The sequence below is a fragment of the Bombina bombina genome, chromosome 3, assembly GCF_027579735.1.
Source record: "Bombina bombina isolate aBomBom1 chromosome 3, aBomBom1.pri, whole genome shotgun sequence".
Classification (NCBI taxonomy): Eukaryota; Metazoa; Chordata; class Amphibia; order Anura; family Bombinatoridae; genus Bombina; species Bombina bombina.
The window spans coordinates 826,849,952-826,868,399 of NC_069501.1; the positions used below are offsets into that span (position 1 = coordinate 826,849,952).

At 38.6% G+C, this 18,448-nt stretch overlaps 1 protein-coding gene across 1 annotated transcript in view; it reads left to right on the forward strand.

Annotated features, from left to right (window-relative positions):
• COL4A1 (collagen type IV alpha 1 chain) overlaps window positions 1–18,448 on the forward strand; it is a 364,281-nt gene that overhangs the window by 260 nt on the left and 345,573 nt on the right. The gene's annotated exons all lie outside the window — the stretch shown is intronic.

Below are 18,448 nucleotides of genomic sequence, written 5' to 3' on the forward strand. Positions count from 1 at the left end.
AATATTGCACACTGACCACACAATCTCACACTAAACAATTCATGACTGCAACAGCCCAAACTGACTAACACATATCACTCTGACTGGGGCATCTCACATTAATGCAACGACATCTGTAACCCATAATATAATTATCAACATAACATACTTTGTCTCATCAACATAAGATTTCAGACGATGAATATCACATCTCATCATTTCACAAATGTATTAACTGCACATTGACATAAACTGCACTAGATGAATGCATCTCAGGACACTGCTAGGTTACAAAAAGACTAGGGGCTTCAGTGCCCAACTTATTGCTTGGCTACACAACACTGTTTGCACACTCTGCAATGTATACATTAGTACAGCACTGTTGCACACACACACAGCAATGTATACATTTATTCAGCACTGTTTGCACACACAGAACAATGTATAAATTAATACAGCACTATTTGCACACACTGCAATGTATACATTTATTCAGAACTGTTTGCATGCACAGACCAATGTATAAGTTAATACAGCACTATTTGCACACACTGTGCAATAGATACATTTATTCAGCACTGATTGCACGCACAGAGCAATGTATACATTTATACAGCACTGTTTGCACGCACAGAGCAATGTATACATTTATACAGCACTATTTGCACACACTGCAATGTATACATTTATTCAGCCCTGTTTGCACGCACAGAACAATGTATAAATGAATACAGCACTGTGCAACGTATACATTTATTCAGCACGGTTTCCATGCACAGAGCAATGTATACATTTATTCAGCACTATTTGTACACAGTGTGCAATGTATTAATTTATTCAGCACTGATTGCACGCACAGAGCAATGTATAAATTAAGACAGCACTATTTGCACACACTGTGCAATGTATACATTTTTTCAGCACTGTTTCCTCGCACAGGGCAATGTATAAATTACTACAGTACTGTTTGCACTCACAGGGTAATGTATAAATTAATACAGCACTGTTTGCACTCACAAGGCAATGTATAAATTAATACAGCACTGTTTGCACTCACAGAGCAATGTATAAATTAATACAGCACTGTTTGCACTCACAGGGCAATGTATGAATTAATACAGCACTGTTTGCACTCACAGGGCAATGTATAAATTAATACAGCACTGTTTGCACTCACAGGGCAATGTATAAATTACTACAGTACTGTTTGCACTCACAGGGTAATGTATAAATTAATACAGCACTGTTTGCACTCACAGGGCAATGTATAAATTACTACAGTACTGTTTGCACTCACAAGGCAATGTATAAATTAATACAGCACTGTTTGCACTCACAGGGCAATGTATAAATTAATACAGCACTGTTTGCACTCACAGAGCAATGTATAAATTACTACAGCACTGTTTGCACTCACAGAGCAATGTATAAATTAATACAGCACTGTTTGCACTCACAGGGTAATGTATAAATTAATATAGCACTGTTTGCACTCACAGAACAATGTATAAATTAATACAGCACTGTTTGCACTCACAGGGTAATGTATAAATTAATACAGCACTGTTTGCACTTACAGAGCAATGTATAAATTAATACAGCACTGTTTGCACTCACAGGGTAATGTATAAATTAATACAGCACTGTTTGCACTTACAGGGCAATGTATAAATTAATACAGCACTGTTTGCACTCACAGGGTAATGTATAAATTAATACAGCACTGTTTGCACTCACAGGGTAATGTATAAATTAATACAGCACTGTTTGCACTCACAGGGTAATGTATAAATTAATACAGCACTGTTTGCACTCACAGGGTAATGTATAAATTAATACAGCACTGTTTGCACTCACAGGGCAATGTATAAATTAATACAGCACTGTTTGCACTTACAGAGCAATGTATAAATTAATACAGCACTGTTTGCACTCACAGAGCAATGTATAAATTAATACAGCACTGTTTGCACTCACAGAGCAATGTATAAATTAATACAGCACTGTTTGCACTCACAGGGCAATGAATAAATTACTACAGCACTGTTTGCACTCACAGGGCAATGTATAAATTAATACAGCACTGTTTGCACTCACAGGGCAATGTATAAATTACTACAGCACTGTTTGCACTCACAGGGCAATGTATAAATGAATACAGCACTGTTTGCACTCACAGAGCAATGTATAAATTAATACAGCACTGTTTGCACTCACAGAGCAATGTATAAATTAATACAGCACTGTTTGTACTTACAGAGCAATATATAAATTAATACAGCACTGTTTGCACTTACAGAGCAATGTATAAATTAATACAGCACTGTTTGCACTTACAGAGCAATGTATAAATTAATACAGCACTGTTTGCACTTACAGAGCAATATATAAATTAATACAGCACTGTTTGCACTTACAGAGCAATGTATAAATTAATACAGCACTGTTTGCACTCACAGGGTAATGTATAAATTAATACAGCACTGTTTGCACTCACAGAGCAATGTATAAATTAATACAGCACTGTTTGCACTTACAGAGCAATGTATAAATTAATACAGCACTGTTTGCACTCACAGAGCAATGTATAAATTAATACAGCACTGTTTGCACTCACAGAGCAATGTATAAATTAATACAGCACTGTTTGCACTCACAGGGCAATGTATAAATTAATACAGCACTGTTTGCACTCACAGGGCAATGTATAAATTACTACAGCACTGTTTGCACTCACAGAGCAATGTATAAATTAATACAGCACTGTTTGCACTCACAGAGCAATGTATAAATTAATACAGCACTGTTTGCACTCACAGAGCAATGTATAAATTAATACAGCACTGTTTGCACTCACAGAGCAATGTATAAATTAATACAGCACTGTTTGCACTTACAGAGCAATGTATAAATTAATACAGCACTGTTTGCACTTACAGAGCAATGTATAAATTAATACAGCACTGTTTGCACTTACAGAGCAATGTATAAATTAATACAGCACTGTTTGCACTCACAGAGCAATGTATAAATTACTACAGCACTGTTTGCACTCACAGAGCAATGTATAAATTACTACAGCACTGTTTGCACTCACAGGGCAATGTATAAATTAATACAGCACTGTTTGCACTCACAGGGTAATGTATAAATGAATACAGCACTGTTTGCACTCACAGAGCAATGTATAAATTAATACAGCACTGTTTGCACTCACAGGGTAATGTATAAATGAATACAGCACTGTTTGCACTCACAGAGCAATGTATAAATTAATACAGCACTGTTTGCACTCACAAGGCAATGTATAAATTAATACAGCACTGTTTGCACTCACAGGGTAATGTATAAATTAATACAGCACTGTTTGCACTCACAGAGCAATGTATAAATTAATACAGTACTGTTTGCACTCACAGGGCAATGTATAAATTAATACAGCACTGTTTGCACTCACAGGGTAATGTATAAATTAATACAGCACTGTTTGCACTCACAGGGCAATGTATAAATTAATACAGCACTGTTTGCACTCACAGGGTAATGTATAAATTAATACAGCACTGTTTGCACTCACAGGGCAATGTATAAATTAATACAGCACTGTTTGCACTCACAGGGCAATGTATAAATTAATACAGCACTGTTTGCACTCACAGAGCAATGTATAAATTAATACAGCACTGTTTGCACTCACAGGGCAATGTATAAATTAATACAGCACTGTTTGCACTCACAGGGCAATGTATAAATTAATACAGCACTGTTTGCACTCACAGAGCAATGTATAAATTAATACAGCACTGTTTGCACTTACAGAGCAATGTATAAATTAATACAGCACTGTTTGCACTTACAGAGCAATGTATAAATTAATACAGCACTGTTTGCACTTACAGAGCAATGTATAAATTAATACAGCACTGTTTGCACTTACAGAGCAATGTATAAATTAATACAGCACTGTTTGCACTTACAGAGCAATGTATAAATTAATACAGCACTGTTTGCACTTACAGAGCAATGTATAAATTAATACAGCACTGTTTGCACTTACAGAGCAATGTATAAATTAATACAGCACTGTTTGCACTTACAGAGCAATGTATAAATTAATACAGCACTGTTTGCACTTACAGAGCAATGTATAAATTACTACAGCACTGTTTGCACTTACAGAGCAATGTATAAATTAATACAGCACTGTTTGCACTCACAGAGCAATGTATAAATTAATACAGCACTGTTTGCACTCACAGAGCAATGAATAAATTAATACAGCACTGTTTGCACTCACAGAGCAATGTATAAATTAATATAGCACTGTTTGCACTCACAGAGCAATGTATAAATTAATACAGCACTGTTTGCACTTACAGAGCAATGTATAAATGAATACAGCACTGTTTGCACTCACAGAGCAATGTATAAATTAATACAGCACTGTTTGCACTCACAGAGCAATGTATAAATTAATACAGCACTGTTTGCACTTACAGAGCAATGTATAAATTAATACAGCACTGTTTGCACTTACAGAGCAATGTATAAATTAATACAGCACTGTTTGCACTTACAGAGCAATGTATAAATTACTACAGCACTGTTTGCACTTACAGAGCAATGTATAAATTAATACAGCACTGTTTGCACTCACAGGGCAATGTATAAATTAATACAGCACTGTTTGCACTCACAGGGCAATGTATAAATTACTACAGCACTGTTTGCACTCACAGAGCAATGTATAAATTAATACAGCACTGTTTGCACTCACAGAGCAATGTATAAATTAATACAGCACTGTTTGCACTCACAGAGCAATGTATAAATTAATACAGCACTGTTTGCACTCACAGAGCAATGTATAAATTAATACAGCACTGTTTGCACTTACAGAGCAATGTATAAATTAATACAGCACTGTTTGCACTTACAGAGCAATGTATAAATTAATACAGCACTGTTTGCACTTACAGAGCAATGTATAAATTAATACAGCACTGTTTGCACTCACAGAGCAATGTATAAATTACTACAGCACTGTTTGCACTCACAGAGCAATGTATAAATTACTACAGCACTGTTTGCACTCACAGGGCAATGTATAAATTAATACAGCACTGTTTGCACTCACAGGGTAATGTATAAATGAATACAGCACTGTTTGCACTCACAGAGCAATGTATAAATTAATACAGCACTGTTTGCACTCACAGGGTAATGTATAAATGAATACAGCACTGTTTGCACTCACAGAGCAATGTATAAATTAATACAGCACTGTTTGCACTCACAAGGCAATGTATAAATTAATACAGCACTGTTTGCACTCACAGGGTAATGTATAAATTAATACAGCACTGTTTGCACTCACAGAGCAATGTATAAATTAATACAGTACTGTTTGCACTCACAGGGCAATGTATAAATTAATACAGCACTGTTTGCACTCACAGGGTAATGTATAAATTAATACAGCACTGTTTGCACTCACAGGGCAATGTATAAATTAATACAGCACTGTTTGCACTCACAGGGTAATGTATAAATTAATACAGCACTGTTTGCACTCACAGGGCAATGTATAAATTAATACAGCACTGTTTGCACTCACAGGGCAATGTATAAATTAATACAGCACTGTTTGCACTCACAGAGCAATGTATAAATTAATACAGCACTGTTTGCACTTACAGAGCAATGTATAAATTAATACAGCACTGTTTGCACTTACAGAGCAATGTATAAATTAATACAGCACTGTTTGCACTTACAGAGCAATGTATAAATTAATACAGCACTGTTTGCACTTACAGAGCAATGTATAAATTAATACAGCACTGTTTGCACTTACAGAGCAATGTATAAATTAATACAGCACTGTTTGCACTTACAGAGCAATGTATAAATTAATACAGCACTGTTTGCACTCACAGAGCAATGTATAAATTAATACAGCACTGTTTGCACTTACAGAGCAATGTATAAATTAATACAGCACTGTTTGCACTTACAGAGCAATGTATAAATTACTACAGCACTGTTTGCACTTACAGAGCAATGTATAAATTAATACAGCACTGTTTGCACTCACAGAGCAATGTATAAATTAATACAGCACTGTTTGCACTCACAGAGCAATGAATAAATTAATACAGCACTGTTTGCACTCACAGAGCAATGTATAAATTAATATAGCACTGTTTGCACTCACAGAGCAATGTATAAATTAATACAGCACTGTTTGCACTTACAGAGCAATGTATAAATGAATACAGCACTGTTTGCACTCACAGAGCAATGTATAAATTAATACAGCACTGTTTGCACTCACAGAGCAATGTATAAATTAATACAGCACTGTTTGCACTTACAGAGCAATGTATAAATTAATACAGCACTGTTTGCACTTACAGAGCAATGTATAAATTAATACAGCACTGTTTGCACTTACAGAGCAATGTATAAATTACTACAGCACTGTTTGCACTTACAGAGCAATGTATAAATTAATACAGCACTGTTTGCACTCACAGGGCAATGTATAAATTAATACAGCACTGTTTGCACTCACAGAGCAATGTATAAATTAATACAGCACTGTTTGCACTTACAGAGCAATGTATAAATTAATGCAGTACTGTTTGCACTCACAGGGCAATGAATAAATTAATACAGCACTGTTTGCACTTACAGAGCAATGTATAAATGAATACAGCACTGTTTGCACTTACAGAGCAATGTATAAATTAATACAGCACTGTTTGCACTTACAGAGCAATGTATAAATTAATACAGCACTGTTTGCACTTACAGAGCAATGTATAAATTACTACAGCACTGTTTGCACTTACAGAGCAATGTATAAATTAATACAGCACTGTTTGCACTCACAGGGCAATGTATAAATTAATACAGCACTGTTTGCACTCACAGAGCAATGTATAAATTAATACAGCACTGTTTGCACTTACAGAGCAATGTATAAATTAATGCAGTACTGTTTGCACTCACAGGGCAATGAATAAATTAATACAGCACTGTTTGCACTTACAGAGCAATGTATAAATGAATACAGCACTGTTTGCACTTACAGAGCAATGTATAAATTAATACAGTACTATTTGCACTCACAGGGTAATGTATAAATTAATACAGCACTGTTTGCACTCACAGAGCAATGTATAAATTAATACAGCACTGTTTGCACTCACAGAGCAATGTATAAATTACTACAGCACTGTTTGCACTCACAGAGCAATGTATAAATTACTACAGCACTGTTTGCACTCACAGAGCAATGTATAAATTAATACAGCACTGTTTGCACTCACAGAGCAATGTATAAATTACTACAGCACTGTTTGCACTCACAGAGCAATGTATAAATTACTACAGCACTGTTTGCACTCACAGAGCAATGTATAAATTAATACAGCACTGTTTGCACTTACAGAGCAATGTATAAATTAATACAGCACTGTTTGCACTCACAGAGCAATGTATAAATTAATACAGCACTGTTTGCACTCACAGAGCAATGTATAAATTACTACAGCACTGTTTGCACTCACAGAGCAATGTATAAATTACTACAGCACTGTTTCCTCGCACAGGGCAATGTATAAATTACTACAGTACTGTTTGCACTTACAGGGCAATATATAAATTAATACAGCACTGTTTGCACTCACAGGGCAATGTATAAATGAATACAGCACTGTTTGCACTCACAGAGCAATGTATAAATTAATACAGCACTGTTTGCACTCACAGGGCAATGTATGAATTAATACAGCACTGTTTGCACTCACAGGGCAATGTATAAATTAATACAGCACTGTTTGCACTCACAAGGCAATGTATAAATTAATACAGCACTGTTTGCACTCACAGGGCAATGTATGAATTAATACAGCACTGTTTGCACTCACAGGGCAATGTATAAATTAATACAGCACTGTTTGCACTCACAGGGCAATGTATAAATTACTACAGCACTGTTTGCACTTACAGGGTAATGTATAAATTAATGCAGTACTGTTTGCACTTACAGAGCAATGTATAAATTAATGCAGTACTGTTTGCACTTACAGGGTAATGTATAAATTAATACAGCACTGTTTGCACTCACAAGGCAATGTATAAATTAATACAGCACTGTTTGCACTTACAGAGCAATGTATAAATGAATACAGCACTGTTTGCACTCACAAGGCAATGTATAAATTAATACAGCACTGTTTGCACTCACAAGGCAATGTATAAATTAATACAGCACTGTTTGCACTCACAGGGCAATGTATGAATTAATACAGCACTGTTTGCACTCACAGGGCAATGTATAAATTAATACAGCACTGTTTGCACTCACAGGGCAATGTATAAATTACTACAGCACTGTTTGCACTCACAGAGCAATGTATAAATTCATTCATAACAATAGGGATAGAGGTGGCACAAACAGTGCACCTCTAAGTAAATAGCTTAAAATGAATACAATACTAAAAACTCTTCTCATATTCTTTGCATGACTCTTCAAGTTAGATTAAGGTAAAATATCCTAAACCATAAATTGCTATTACCAAAATTAATGTAAATGAAAATCAGTAAAACAAGTCATTTTAGTGCTAATTCACATATTATTACATTTATATTTTTTATATCAAAATGTAGGCTTACAAGTTGTCACTCAATAGACAAGATTGGATAACTATTATTATGCAAAAGAGACTCACTGATCATATAGCGGTGAAGCAGGGAGCACTAGCCCCTCCCAAATAACCTACTGTCCTGGTTACTAGAACTAGGAGAGCCATTAGCCCCATGTTTGCCAGAAAGGGCTGCAATCCAATTACAGTCCTTTCTAGTAGTTAGGGGTTAAAAGTAGTAGTGGAAGTTTTTATTAATATTACTTTTTGCTCCAATGCAATAAGCCTCCTGAGCATGGTAAAGAGAAACAGCAGGCAGTAGAGTTGTAAAGTTGTGCTGTGCAGGCAGCTATAGAAGAGGTGCAGCTTTCTCTCTGGGTCTTTACGTGCTCTGTCAGACACTGAAACAGAAATAAATAAATAACCGAGGCACCTATGCAAGGCAGACTAGCTCACATTAGATTTGCACTCACCTGGCTATTACCCACAGTATCTTCTGTACAGCCGGTGTCCTATCAAGAAGAGCTACCTTGCTGAGATTTCCTACCTTGACCTGTGCATGCTCAAAATGACATAATCACACTGCACATATGTTTGAAAGGAATGTGTGGAATGTGATTACGTAATTGTGAGCATGCGCCGATTACAGGTAGCAAATCTCGACGACCGCTTCTTCTGTCAAAAAGAGCTACCTTGTCTGTAACTGCTTAGTATTACTAAGTCACACTAAGCCCAGTGTATGCATTGTTAATCAGACACATATACACACTGCACTGTATTTCCCCCATCTTCACTATCTTTTTTGCCTCCACTTCAGGGGTTCAAGGGGGGCAAAGCCCCCCTCGTAAACCTAATTCCCTAAAGTTCACTTGGGGTGGATGCCAGAGGATCGGCGGGGCACCCCCCTTGAACCCCCCAGGCGGAGGCAAACATTTTTTGTGAAGATGGGGGAATTACAGCGCAGCGTATATATGTTGAGATTTGCTACCTGTAATCTGCGCATGCTGTGATTACATAATCACATTCCACAAATTCCTTTCAAACATGTGGAGTGCGATTACGTAATTGTGAGTATGCGCATGTCGAGGTAGCAAATCTTGACAAGGTAGCTCTTTTTGACCGCTGCCTCTCCGCCCACCTTCTTCCCTCGAAAGCCACAGTAACAGCTCAGGCTATGCACACATGATAAACAAAAAGAGCTCTACAAAGGAACCTGTGCATGCACAAGTGTTAATAATCAGCACTACTACCACTTGTCAATGACAACAGGGCTTAAAGGGACACTGAACCCAATTTTTTTCTTTCATGATTCAGATAGAGCATGACATTTCTAATTTACTCCTATTATCAATTTTTCTTCTCTCTCTTGCTATCTTTATTTTAAAAGCAGGAATGTAAAGCTTAGCAGCCAGCCCATTTTAGGTTCAGCACCATGGATAGCGCTTGCTTATTGGAGGCTTACATTTACCCATCCAATAAGCAAGCATAACCCAGGTTCTCAACCTAAATGGGCGACTCCTATGCATCACATTCCTGCTTTTTAAATAAAGATAGCAAGAGAACAAATAAAAATTGATAATAGGAGTAAATTAGAAAGTTGCTTAAAATTGCATTCTCTATCTGAATCATGAAAGAAGAAATTTGGGTTTAGTGTCCCTTTAATAATTGACACATGGGGCTTTTCATAGCCCGTTCAGAACTTCAGCCACAGTCAGCCCCCTAACGACACAAAATAATTGCAACTCATCACTCTGAAATGAAAATCGCTCACTGAGCTTTCCATATTGTACTGACCAGATTAAATATGAGTTGACAGGCCATGTGATATTGAGCAGAAGATCCCACATGTGCCACAGGTCACGCCTCACTAGTCATACCACCCTATGCTACGCAGACTTACAGTCATTTTATTGTGACTAAACTCTGTACTGGCCAGAAATCTAACACTGCTCTAACCACTGATGAACTTTAGTAGCACCATAAAGTCATTATTTTGCTGTGACCACAAGATTATATAACCATTTCAATTATCATCTTGCACTAGCAATTTCATAGCAACCACATAATCATTTCCTTATTGCATAAGCCAACATCACATCTTACATTAGCCATAACCAATTATTATTAACCAATAATTTTATTAAATATGCCTCACATTAACCCAAACCCATTTTAAGGGCTTCAGAGTCCAGCATCACTGCAGCTCCATATCTAATAATATTGAATCACACCTCACATTCACCTCAGAACCACACAGTGACCTCTGAACTGCACCAAACTGACCCTTACACTATGCCTCATATTTACCACTAAACCACACCACAGTGGCCTGTGCAGTACCCCTAATATTTACCCCAGAACAACACCACTCCTGAGCCCAACTCCACATCACTGTGACCCAATGCGAAATGCCTCATAGTTATCTCTGCAGTCTGCTTCATACCACACAGTCTGCTAAATTAACCAAAAATTCTCTTAAACCTCTCTAGTTTTACCAGTTCTATCATGGCGACAATCTCATCCATCAACATACTTTAGCAAATCAGCCTCATAGATTACATAATATCAAACTCAGTGAGGAATTATCAAGTACTTCATAGACTATGTCATAATTGTGAGTGTGCTACTACAGTTAACTATAGTTAAACTCAATGGTGATGTTTAACATAAAATTTAAAACTGCTTTTTCTTCTGTTATGTGTGATCAGTCCACGGGTCATCATTACTTCTGGGATATAACTCCTCCCCAACAGGAAATGCAAGAGGATTCACCCAGCAGAGCTGCATATAGCTCCTCCCCTCTACGTCACTCCCAGTCATTCTCTTGCACCCAACGACTAGATAGGATGTGTGAGAGGACTATGGTGATTATACTTAGTTTTTATAACTTCAATCAAAAGTTTGTTATTTTACAATAGCACCGGAGCGTGTTATTGCCTCTCTGGCAGAGTTTGAAGAAGAATCTACCAGAGTTTTTACTATGATTTTAACCGGAGTAGTTAAGATCATATTGCTGTTTCTCGGCCATCTGAGGGAGGTAAAAGCTTCAGATCAGGGGACAGCGGGCAGATGAATCTGCATTGAGGTATGTAGCAGTTTTTATTTTCTGAATTGATGAGAAAATCCTGCCATACCGTTATAATGACATGTATGTATACTCTACACTTCAGTATTCTGGGGATGGTACTTCACTGGAATTACTCTGTAAAAAGTACATTAACCTTTTAATAGGTATTTATTATGTTAAACGTTTTTGCTGGAATGTAGAATCGTTTGCATTTTCTGAGGTACTGAGTGAATAAATGTTTGGGCATTATTTTTCCACTTGGCAGTTGCTTGTTTTAATTGTGACAGTTTCGTTTCTCTCTCACTGCTGTGTGTGAGGGGGAGGGGCCGTTTTTGGCGCTCTTTGCTACGCATCAAAAATTTCCAGTCAGTTACTCTTGTATTTCCTGCATGATCCGGTTCATCTCTAACAGAACTCAGGGGTCTTCAAACTTCTTTGGAGGGAGGTAGATTCTCTCAGCAGAGCTGTGAGACTTATATATTGACTGTGATTAAAAACGTTGCTCTGTAATTTTTACGTTTCAAATTTAATTATTGTTACTTTACTAATGGGAACAAACCTTTGCTAAAAGTTGTGTTGTTTTCAAGGATTGATGCTATAACTGTTTTTCAGTTCATTATTTCAACTGTCATTTAATCGTTTAGTGCTTCTTTGAGGCACAGTACGTTTTTGTTAAATAAGATTGTAACCAAGTTGCAAGTTTATTTGCTAGTGTGTTAAACATGTCTGATTCAGAGGAAGATACCTGTGTCATTTGTTCCAATGCCAAGGTGGAGCCCAATAGAAATTTATGTACTAACTGTATTGATGCTACTTTAAATAAAAGCCAATCTGTACAAATTGAACAAATTTCACCAAACAGCGAGGGGAGAGTTATGCCGACTAACTCGCCTCACGTGTCAGTACCTGCATCTCCCGCCCGGGAGGTGCGTGATATTGTGGCGCCTAGTACATCTGGGCGGCCATTACAGATAACATTACAAGATATGGCTACTGTTATGACTGAAGTTTTGGCTAAATTACCAGAACTAAGAGGCAAGCGTGATCACTCTGGGGTGAGAACAGAGTGCGCTGATAATACTAGAGCCATGTCTGATACTGCGTCACAGCTTGCAGAGCATGAGGACGGAGAGCTTCATTCTGTGGGTGACGGTTCTGATCCAAACAGATTGGATTCAGATATTTCAAATTTTTAATTTAAATTGGAGAACCTCCGTGTATTACTAGGGGAGGTTTTAGCGGCTCTTAATGATTGTAACACTGTTGCAATACCAGAGAAATTGTGTAGGTTGGATAAATACTTTGCGGTACCGGCGAGTACTGACGTTTTTCCTATACCTAAGAGACTAACTGAAATTGTTACTAAGGAGTGGGATAGACCCGGTGTGCCGTTCTCACCCCCTCCAATATTTAGAAAGATGTTTCCAATAGACGCCACCACACGGGACTTATGGCAAACGGTCCCTAAGGTGGAGGGAGCAGTTTCTACTTTAGCTAAGCGTACCACTATCCCGGTGGAGGATAGCTGTGCTTTTTCAGATCCGATGGATAAAAAATTAGAGGGTTACCTTAAGAAAATGTTTGTTCAACAAGGTTTTATATTGCAACCCCTTGCATGCATCGCGCCGATTACGGCTGCGGCAGCATTTTGGATTGAGTCTCTGGAAGAGAACCTTAGTTCAGCTACGCTGGACGACATTACGGACAGGCTTAGAGTCCTTAAACTAGCTAATTCATTCATTTCGGAGGCCGTAGTACATTTAACCAAACTTACGGCTAAGAACTCAGGATTCGCCATTCAGGCACGTAGGGCGCTGTGGCTAAAATCCTGGTCAGCTGATGTAACTTCTAAGTCCAAATTACTTAATATACCTTTCAAGGGGCAAACTTTATTTGGGCCCGGTTTGAAAGAAATTATCGCTGACATTACAGGAGGTAAGGGCCACGCCCTGCCTCAAGACAAAGCCAAAGCTAAGGCTAGACAGTCTAATTTTCGTCCCTTTCGGAATTTCAAAGCAGGAGCAGCACCAACTTCCACTGCACCAAAACAGGAAGGAGCTGTTGCTCGTTACAGACAAGACTGGAAACCTAACCAGTCCTGGAACAAGGGCAAGCAGGCCAGGAAACCTGCTGCTGCCCCTAAGACAGCATGAATCGAGGGCCCCCGATCCAGGACCGGATCTAGTGGGGGGCAGACTCTCTCTCTTCGCCCAGGCTTGGGCAAGAGATGTTCAGGATCCCTGGGCGCTAGAGATCATATCTCAGGGATACCTTTTAGACTTCAAATTCTCTCCCCCAAGAGGGAGATTTCATCTGTCAAGGTTGTCAACAAACCAAATAAAGAAAGAAGCGTTTCTACGCTGTGTACAAGATCTGTTATTAATGGGAGTGATCCATCCGGTTCCGCGGTCGGAACAAGGACAAGGGTTTTACTCAAACCTGTTTGTGGTTCCCAAAAAAGAGGGAACTTTCAGGCCAATCTTGGATTTAAAGATCCTAAACAAATTCCTAAGAGTTCCATCGTTCAAAATGGAAACTATTCGGACAATCTTACCCATGATCCAAAAGGGTCAGTACATGACCACAGTGGATTTAAAGGATGCTTACCTTCACATACCGATTCACAAAGATCATTACCGGTATCTAAGGTTTGCCTTCTTAGACAGGCATTACCAGTTTGTAGCTCTTCCATTCGGATTGGCTACGGCTCCAAGAATCTTCACAAAGGTTCTGGGTGCCCTTCTGGCGGTACTAAGACCGCGAGGAATTTCGGTAGCTCCGTACCTAGACGACATTCTGATACAAGCTTCAAGCTTTCAAACTGCCAAGTCTCATACAGAGTTAGTTCTGGCATTTCTAAGGTCGCATGGATGGAAAGTGAACGAAAAGAAGAGTTCTCTCTTTCCTCTCACAAGAGTTCCATTCTTGGGGACTCTTATAGATTCTGTAGAAATGAAGATTTATCTGACAGAAGACAGATTAACAAAGCTTCTAAATGCATGCCGTGTCCTTCATTCCATTCAACTCCCGTCAGTAGCTCAATGCATGGAGGTGATCGGCTTAATGGTAGCAGCAATGGACATAGTACCCTTTGCACGTCTACATCTCAGACCGCTGCAATTGTGCATGCTGAGTCAGTGGAATGGGGATTACTCAGACTTGTCCCCTACTCTGAATCTGGATCAAGAGACCAGAAACTCTCTTCTATGGTGGCTTTCTCGGCCACATCTGTCCAGGGGGATGCCATTCAGCAGGCCGGACTGGACAATTGTAACAACAGACGCCAGCCTACTAGGCTGGGGCGCTGTCTGGAATTCTCTGAAGGCTCAGGGACAATGGAATCAGGAGGAAAGTCTCCTGCCAATAAACATTCTGGAATTGAGAGCAGTTCTCAATGCCCTTCTGGCTTGGCCCCAGTTAAAAACTCGGGGGTTCATCAGGTTTCAGTCGGACAACATCACGACTGTAGCTTACATCAACCATCAAGGAGGGACAAGAAGCTCCCTAGCAATGATGGAAGTATCAAAGATAATTCGCTGGGCAGAGTCTCACTCTTGCCACCTGTCAGCAATCCACATCCCGGGAGTGGAGAGGCGGATTTCTTGAGTCGCCAGACTTTTCATCCGGGGGAGTGGGAACTTCATCCGGAGGTCTTTGCCCAAATACTTCGACGTTGGGGCAAACCAGAGATAGATCTCATGGCGTCTCGCCAGAACGCCAAACTTCCTCGCTACGGGTCCAGATCCAGGGATCCGGGAGCGGTTCTGATAGATGCTTTGACAGCACCTTGGAACTTCGGGATGGCTTATGTGTTTCCACCCTTCCCACTGCTTCCTCGATTGATTGCCAAAATCAAAAAGGAGAGAGCATCAGTGATTCTAATAGCGCCTGCATGGCCACGCAGGACTTGGTATGCAGATCTAGTGGACATGTCATCCTGTCCGCCTTGGTCTCTACCTCTAAGACAGGACCTTCTGATACAGGGTCCATTCAAACATCAAAATCTAACTTCTCTGAAGCTGACTGCTTGGAAATTGAACGCTTGATTTTATCAAAACGTGGTTTTTCGGAGTCGGTTATTGATACCCTGACACAGGCTAGGAAGCCTGTTACCAGAAGAATTTACCATAAGATATGGCGTAAATACCTATACTGGTGCGAATCCAAAGGTTACTCCTGGAGTAAGGTTAGGATTCCTAGGATATTGTCCTTTCTACAAGAAGGTTTAGAAAAGGGTTTATCGGCTAGTTCATTAAAGGGACAGATCTCAGCTCTGTCCATCTTGTTGCACAGGCGTCTGTCAGAAAATCCAGACGTCCAGGCCTTTTGTCAGGCTTTAGCTAGAATCAAGCCTGTGTTTAAAACTGTTGCTCCGCCATGGAGTTTAAACCTTGTTCTTAACGTTCTACAAGGAGTTCCGTTTGAACCCCTTCATTCCATTGATATAAAGTTGTTATCTTGGAAAGTGTTATTTTTAATGGCTATTTCTTCGGCTCGGAGAGTCTCTGAGTTATCAGCTTTACATTGTGATTCTCCTTATTTGATTTTTCATTCAGATAAGGTAGTTCTGCGTACTAAACCTGGGTTCTTACCTAAGGTAGTCACTAACAGGAACATCAATCAAGAGATTGTTGTTCCTTCTTTATGCCCAAATCCTTCTTCAAAGAAGGAACGTCTTCTACACAATCTGGATGTAGTTCGTGCCCTCAAGTTCTACTTGCAGGCAACTAAGGATTTTCGACAAACGTCTTCCCTGTTTGTCGTGTACTCTGGTCAGAGGAGAGGTCATAAGGCTTCGGCTACCTCTCTCTCCTTCTGGCTTCGTAGCATAATTCGTTTAGCCTATGAGACTGCTGGACAGCAGCCTCCTGAAAGAATTACAGCCCATTCTACTAGAGCTGTGGCTTCCACTTGGGCCTTTAAGAATGAGGCCTCTGTTGAACAGATTTGCAAGGCTGCAACTTGGTCTTCGCTTCATACTTTTTCCAAATTTTACAAATTTGACACTTTTGCTTCTTCGGAGGCTATTTTTGGGAGAAAGGTTCTTCAGGCAGTGGTTCCTTCTGTATAATGAGCCTGCCTATCCCTCCCGTCATCCGTGTACTTTTGCTTTGGTATTGGTATCCCAGAAGTAATGATGACCCGTGGACTGATCACACATAACAGAAGAAAACATAATTTATGCTTACCTGATAAATTCCTTTCTTCTGTTGTGTGATCAGTCCACGGCCCGCCCTGTTTTTTTAAGGCAGGTAAATATCTTTTAAATTATACTCCAGTCACCACTTCACCCTTGGTTTCTCCTTTCTCGTTGATTCTTGGTCGAATGACTGGGAGTGACGTAGAGGGGAGGAGCTATATGCAGCTCTGCTGGGTGAATCCTCTTGCATTTCCTGTTGGGGAGGAGTTATATCCCAGAAGTAATGATGACCCGTGGACTGATCACACAACAGAAGAAAGGAATTTATCAGGTAAGCATAAATTATGTTTTCTTTGAGCATACTATTTGAGATATGTGGCATTTCCACTGTGCAATGCAACTGATTCATAAAAACTACTGGTAAGATTTCCAAGTTTTGCCTCACAGATTAGAGGATTGTTTGGAGAATTACTCTATGTAGGATATTTCATAAAATACTCTTTTAAACATTGTCTGCTACTGACAAGAATCTACATATGCACATTTTGTTCTGACTGTATATAAGCTGATTATGTACTGTAGAGTTTTTCTTTCCTTAGAGAATTATGTTGTTTGTGAGCCTTTTCCAAAATAATAATACAATTATTTATTTTATTTTTAACTTTAATTATTTAAACCTAAATAAAAGTTAACAAAGTTACAAATACTAACAGTAAAGTGTAATTATAGCCACAACTTGAAATGTTTTGTTTAAGCAATCAATCCAATTTTAATTGTTTTATTAAACACCAAGAATAAAATGTTGTTTCTTATTCCTGGATAAGTACATTCCTAGGCATATATTTAAAAACTAGATCTGTATTTGAAACAATTGTAACATTTTGTTTAAAAAGATTTGTCATCATGAAAAATATACAAAAATATGTTTATATAACGAATATGACATTTTTATCCCTAATACTATAGATCTTTATTGGATCATCAGAGGTTTCAAATTAGTTTTTCAACCCTAATTACAACATTTCTACCAAACTTTTCACCTAGTAATACTATTTTTGAGAGTTGTGCATTGATGCAGTGGAAGGATCTCTTAGTACAGGTTATTCGGCTTTCAAGTGATGCTGGGAGTCTCAGATGATGTAATTGGTGATGTAGCTAATGATGTTATCAGAGGGTTCCTGAAGAAGACATAACCTATGACATCATCTGATGCCCTTCCACTGCATAAATGCAAAAATGTAATATTACTAGGGAAAAAAATACATTGTAGGGCTATATGATTGGTCTGGGAACTAGTGGATGCAGCAGGCAGCATACAGTGAGACAGGAAGCCAATCAAAACCCACAGAAGTAGACAAGGGCATCTACAAAACAGATATATCTAAATGGGGAATAAATAATACATTTTGGAAACAGCTTTAGAAATAATGTGCAACTGTTAGTGCAGTACAATAAATGGACTGGATAGGGGAAAGTGCTGGTATTCACATTCAATGTCTCTAATACAGACATTAACATGCCCAAAGCACATGGAACCTTTACTTAACATATTAAGAACAATATATATTTGCCCCTTACCACTTACTCAAAGCAATGCGTTCACCATTT